Source organism: Protopterus annectens, chromosome 16.part0, assembly GCF_019279795.1.
Source record: "Protopterus annectens isolate FY-2018-M chromosome 16.part0, PAN1.0, whole genome shotgun sequence".
Taxonomy (NCBI): Eukaryota; Metazoa; Chordata; order Ceratodontiformes; family Protopteridae; genus Protopterus; species Protopterus annectens.
This window is the reverse complement of record NC_056750.1, coordinates 78,763,415-78,770,752: the sequence shown is the minus strand read 5'-3', so window position 1 is coordinate 78,770,752 and position 7,338 is coordinate 78,763,415.

Below are 7,338 nucleotides of genomic sequence, written 5' to 3'. Positions count from 1 at the left end.
AAACAGCTTGAAACAAATCAGTAGCTCTTAAATAAACGAATGATGAACAATGTAATGGGTACTGGAAATAGCTTGATAGTCCTACTGTTTAAAATCAGAACTTAGAAGACCACCTGTAAGCTGAAGTTGTTCTTCTTTCGGCTTTTCCCGGTTAAGGGGCGCTGCAGTGGAACTCTGGTCTGCTAATGATTGGCAGTAGATTTTTACGGTGCCAGCTCGACTCACAACCTTCAACGAAGGCACGCCCATTTTATGGATGTCTTTCAAATGCCACTCAACTGCGGGGAGGACATGCAGACTCCACACAGAAGGTGCTCCAGCTGAGAATCGAATGGGAGAACCTCTTGCTATGAGGCGACAATGCTACCAGTGCACCACCACAGCTACCTGTAAGCTGAAGTAAGATGTTTAAATGCTTTGCACAGCTGAATTGGTGACCATTTAATTAACCAACGTCTTATGTGGTAACTTAAGGAAAAATACCAACATAATGCCTTTAAATGAATTTACATAAATTTATGAAGTCTGGAAAAGAAGCTTGCCATTTTATTCACCAGAAACCATTCTATTAGTTCAGTACAATGTGATGTTAGCTGAATTCATCTGCATGTATGGTTCATAGTGACATAAGCAATCTTGCCTAAATTTTGTGTACCCTGAAATTCATGTGATTGCTTTTCACTGTTGAGAGCTGTCAGTTTAAAACCTGTACAAATTAACTGAAGTTTGTACAAAAAATATGGTAACTAAAATGTTCAGTGTCAGAAAGATTCACTCAGTAACCAAAAGGATTTATAACAGAGTGAATAAAAAGTGCAAATTCTGTTGTTGCTGTGTGAACAAAGGGTCTTAATGTAAATGGCTCAAATGGTTGTGAATAATAAGGGTGGATATAATAAACTGCCATTTTCAAAGTTTTGGATTCTGGTATTGCATTCGGAGTGTTAACCTACTTTCTGTATTTATCAGAATTCTACAGCCATTTTATTGGTGTTATCTATGTAGATATCATTATAAATAAAAATTACAACAGACATATGATGGAAAAGCAATGGAAAGAAGGTTTACAGAATGGAAGAGATTTAAAATGTTCAGTGCTAGAAAAGGATTCATGTTATATTAAAAAAGAAAGTGTTGACTGGAATAGACATCAGTAACAAGTTCCACTATTGTGCCATAACAGTTTTGTCAAAGATTCTTCAAGGAGCAGCAAGGAACAGCAGTGTCTTCACACACACACACACACACACACACACACACACACACACACACACACACACACACACACACACACACACACACACACACACACACACACACACACACACACACACACACACACACACACACACACACAAAGTTGCTTTTCAGTGCAAACCTCATGCAGCTTTGATCCCTCACTTCTAGTGACTAACTTGTGAATCCTGCATACACAGCCTGTCTTGAACATTTGACATTGTTACACACAGCCTGTCTTGAACATTTGACATTGTTACACACAGCCTGTCTTGAACATTTGACATTGTTACACACAGCCTGTCTTGAACATTTGACATTGGTGCAGAATGTATTGCTGTCAGTCTTGTTTTCATTTTCAGCAAAAATTACATCTGAATAAACCGTGTATTGAGTGCACATTTGTAACATTTGAACAGAAATGTAATGGAATGCTTTTCGTGTGAGACAAAAATAAAGATTTAAGCCTATAACCACTATGATTCATTAATGGAGAAAGTTTGTTTTAACATATATTAATGGTCTATTTTCATTCCTGAAGTGTGTGTTTTTGTGTGTGTGCATGTCTGTGTGTGTGTGTGTATATGTGTGTGTGTGTGTGTGTGTGTGTGTGTGTGTGTGTGTGTGTGTGTGTGTGTGTGTGTGTGTGTGTGTCTGAATCACTCTGTGTAAAACTGCAATCTAAATTCAAAAGTGCTACAGATACTGAAATGTTGGTAACTTTATTACATAACATGGTTAGCTTTCTTTTGCATGTTATTACATCCATAGTCATATCTCTGCTGCCACGCTCAGGCACTGAATGCTGTTGTGGAAACCTTTTGAGCTGAGCACACCTTTCTGCATAATATGTTATCACAGAGGAGGAAACAGATTCTGTTTGCAACTTAGTTACATGGCAATATGTGACCAGTGAAATTAGGTTAGGAACACACTGACTAGTTTGCTTGTAACAAACAAACAAACGACAAAGAATACAAAGAATAGATGTAGTGCAATATTAAAAACTGAAAAGTAATTTGCAGCACATAGGCCAATAAAATGGTTTATTACCACTGCATAATCCTTAGTGCTTCTTCAGTATGTTACCCGGGTACATCAAAAGCCAGTAATTAAATGGGACTTTGCTGCTGGATAAAGCTAAGCATTGTAAATTAACCATCAACACTGATTCAATCAACATTGTAAGGTAAGTAGGTAAAACAAATAACGCACAGTTAGTGGATCAAATCTGTAACATGTGAGTAATGGCTGTAATAAATAATTCAACATGGGGGCTTCAGGCAACATTGTGGTGTTTCATTATCACAACCCCAGGATCCAGGGTTCAGTTCTCATCTGTGGTTACTGTCTGTGATAAGAATGAGTATTCTGCCTCTTGATGTTCAGGTTACTGCCAATCACTGACAAAGACGCTGGTCGATTGGCTACACTAAATTGTTCATACATATGACAATGACCTTACCCTTGTATCATAGATAATGTTTGGAAAGGATCCTGGAAGGATCAGCTCACTTGCCCAGTTAAAAAACAAAATTAGGACTGGGAATGCTAAATAATGCACAGCATGTAGGTGAGGTTAGTGATATGCCATTAGACAATATGGAAAATGTCATTACTTGGAAAATAAATAATATATTTTCAGCTCATAAGACAACTGGTATGTTGTTATTAGTTAAGAGTGCAACCATTCATCATTTCCAGTACTCACTTTAATCATTTTAGAGCCACAGGGAATTAAGGCCTACCTGTGTAAATACTCCACATAAGCCAGGTAACCAATTCTGGAAGGGATGTCAGTCTGTTAGGGAACCATTTAGTAATATAAGTGGTACATAACCAGTGGACAGTGTAAATGACGCCTCTGCAATGGTTCTGAAGAAGACCAGGTTACTTTGGTTGAAAGCGCTAAACTTTTTGATCTATTATTGGCGTCTTTTTTGTTTGTCCACCGGTGCTACGACTCTCGATATGTTACGTTTCTGTCCTGTACTTGAATAATTCTATTCACGTACAATTATAGCACTGGGAAGTCGTGTATGTCTGTTTTCAATGTTATTTTTTGGCGTTATGTGGATTAAACACCGTGTTTGAAGCATCTTACATTGTGGTTACTGGAGTTTACAGCGCTTATTGGTGGATCCGAAGGTATTTGATGACATAGTACAAGTAAATGATGCTTCCCCAATGGTTCAGGTAAACAACGTAGCATTATCTCCTGTGTTATCTGATGACATAGTACAAGTAAATGATGCCTTTCCAATGGTACAGGTAAACAACGTAGCACTATCTCTTGTGTTATCTGATGACATAACACTAGTAAATGATGCCTCTATAATGGTTCAGGTAAACAACACAGCAGTATGTGTTGTGTTATCTGATGACATAGTACAAGTAAATGATCCCTCTCCAGTGGTTCAGGTAAACAACGTAGCACTATCTGTTGTGTTATCTGATGACATAGCACTAGTAAATGATGCCTCTATAATGGTTCAGGTAAACAACACAGCAGTATCTGTTGTGTTATCTGATGACATAGTACAAGTAAATTATGCCTCTGCAATGGTTCATGTAAACAACGTAGCACTATCTATTGTGTTATCTGATGACATAGTACAAGTAACTGATGCCTCCCCAATGGTTCAGGTAAACAACGTAGCACTATCTGTTGTGTTATCTGATTCCATAGTACAAATAAATGATCCCTCCCCAATGGTTCAGGTAAACAATGTAGCACTATCTGTTGTGTTATCTGATGACATAGCACTAGTAAATGATGCCTCCCCAATGGTTCAGGTAAACAACTTACCACTATCTGTTGTGTTATTTGATGAAATAGTCCAAGTAAATGATGCTTCCCCAATAGTTCAGGTAAACAATGTAGCACTATCTGTTGTGTTATCTGATGACATAGCACTAGTAAATGATGCTTCTACAATGGTTCAGGTAAACAATGTAGCACTATCTGTTGTGTTATCTGATGACATAGCACTAGTAAATGATGCCTCTCCAATGGTTCAGGTAAACAACGTAGCACTATCTGTTGTGTTATCTGATTCCATAGTACAAATAAATGATGCCTCTCCAATGGTTCAAGTAAACAATGTAGCACTATCTGTTGTGTTATCTGATGACATAGCACTAGTAAATGATGCCTCTCCAATGGTTCAGGTAAACAATGTAGCACAATCTGTTGTGTTATCTGATGACATAGCACTAGTAAATGATGTCTCACCAATGGTTCAGGTAAACAACGTAGCACTATCTGTTGTGTTATCTGATTCCATAGTACAAATAAATGATCCCTCCCCAATGGTTCAGGTAAACAATGTAGCACTATCTGTTGTGTTATCTGATTCCATAGTACAAATAAATGATGCCTCTCCAATGGTTCAAGTAAACAATGTAGCACTATCTGTTGTGTTATTTGATGACATAGCACTAGTAAATGATGCCTCTTTAATGGTTCACGTAAACAATGTAGCACTATCTGTTGTGTTATTTGATGAAATAGCACTAGTAAATGATGCCTCTCCAATGGTTCAAGTAAACAATGTAGCACTATCTGTTGTGTTATCTGATGACATATCACTAGTAAATGATGCCTCTCCAATGGTTCAAGTAAACAATGTAGCACTATCTGTTGTGTTATTTGATGAAATAGCACTAGTAAATGATGCCTCTCCAATGGTTCAAGTAAACAATGTAGCACTATCTGTTGTGTTATTTGATGAAATAGCACTAGTAAATGATGCCTCTCCAATGGTTCAGGTAAACAATGTAGCACTATCTGTTGTGTTATCTGATGACATAGCACTAGTAAATGATTCCTCTATAATGGTGCAGTAAACAATGTAGCACTATCTGTTGTGTCATCGGATGACATAGCACTAGTAAATGATGCCTCTATAATGGTTCAGGTAAACAATGTAGCACAATCTGTTGTGTTATCTGATGACATAGCACTAGTAAATGATGCCTCTCCAATGGTTCAAGTAAACAATGTAGCACAATCTGTTGTGTTATCTGATGACATAGCACTAGTAAATGATGCCTCTCCAATGGTTCAAGTAAACAATGTAGCACTATCTGTTGTGTTATCTGATGACATAGCACTAGTAAATGATGCCTCTCCAATGGTTCAAGTAAACAATGTAGCACAATCTGTTGTGTTATTTGATGAAATAGCACTAGTAAATGATGCCTCTCCAATGGTTCAAGTAAACAATGTAGCACTATCTGTTGTGTTATTTGATGAAATAGCACTAGTAAATGATGCCTCTCCAATGGTTCAGGTAAACAATGTAGCACTATCTGTTGTGTTATTTGATGAAATAGCACTAGTAAATGATGCCTCTCCAATGGTTCAGGTAAACAATGTAGCACTATCTGTTGTGTTATCTGATGACATAACACTAGTAAATGATGCCTCTCCAATGGTTCAGGTTAACAACGTAGCACAATCTGTTGTGTTATCTGATGAAATAGCACTAGTAAATGATGCCTCTCCAATGGTTCAAGTAAACAATGTAGCACTATCTGTTGTGTTATCTGATGACATAGCACTAGTAAATGATGCCTCTCCAATGGTTCATGTAAACAATGTAGCACTATCTGTTGTGTTATTTGATGACATAGCACTAGTAAATGATGCCTCTCCAATGGTTCAGGTAAACAATGTAGCACTATCTGTTGTGTTATCTGATGACATAGCACTAGTAAATGATGCCTCTCCAATGGTTCATGTAAACAATGTAGCACTATCTGTTGTGTTATTTGATGACATAACACTAGTAAATGATGCCTCGCCAATGGTTGAAGTAAACAATGTAGCACTATCTGTTGTGTCATCGGATGACATAGCACTAGTAAATGATGCCTCTATAATGGTTCAGGTAAACAATGTAGCACTATCTGTTGTGTTATCTGATGACATAGCACTAGTAAATGATGCCTCTCCAATGGTTCAAGTAAACAATGTAGCACAATCTGTTGTGTTATCTGATGACATAGCACTAGTAAATGATGCCTCTCCAATGGTTCAGGTAAACAATGTAGCACAATCTGTTGTGTTATCTGATGACATAGCACTAGTAAATGATGCCTCTCCAATGGTTCAAGTAAACAATGTAGCACAATCTGTTGTGTTATCTGATGACATAGCACTAGTAAATGATGCCTCTCCAATGGTTCAAGTAAACAATGTAGCACTATCTGTTGTGTTATCTGATGACATAGCACTAGTAAATGATGCCTCTCCAATGGTTCAAGTAAACAATGTAGCACTATCTGTTGTGTTATCTGATGACATAGCACTAGTAAATGATGCCTCTCCAATGGTTCAGGTAAACAATGTAGCACTATCTGTTGTGTTATCTGATGACATAGCACTAGTAAATGATGCCTCTCCAATGGTTCAGGTAAACAATGTAGCACTATCTGTTGTGTTATCTGATGACATAGCACTAGTAAATGATGCCTCTCCAATGGTTCAGGTAAACAATGTAGCACTATCTGTTGTGTTATCTGATGACATAGCACTAGTAAATGATGCCTCTCAATTGGTTCAGGTAAACAATGTAGCACTATCTGTTGTGTTATCTGATGACATAGCACTAGTAAATGATGCCTCTCCAATGGTTCAAGTAAACAATGTAGCACTATCTGTTGTGTTATCTGATGACATAGCACTAGTAAATGATGCCTCTCCAATGGTTCAGGTAAACAACGTAGCACTATCTGTTGTGTTATCTGATGACATAGCACTAGTAAATGATGCCTCTCCAATGGTTCAAGTAAACAATGTAGCACTATCTGTTGTGTTATCTGATGACATAGCACTAGTAAATGATGCCTCTCCAATGGTTCAGGTAAACAATGTAGCACTATCTATTGTGTTATCTGATGAAATTGCACTAGTAAATGATGCCTCCCCAATGGTTCAGGTAAACAATGTAGCACAATCTGTTGTGTTATCTGATGACATAGCACTAGTAAATGATGCCTCTCCAATGGTTCAAGTAAACAATGTAGCGCTATCTGTGTGTTATTTGATGACATAGCACTAGTAAATGATGCCTCTCCAATGGTTCAGGTAAACAA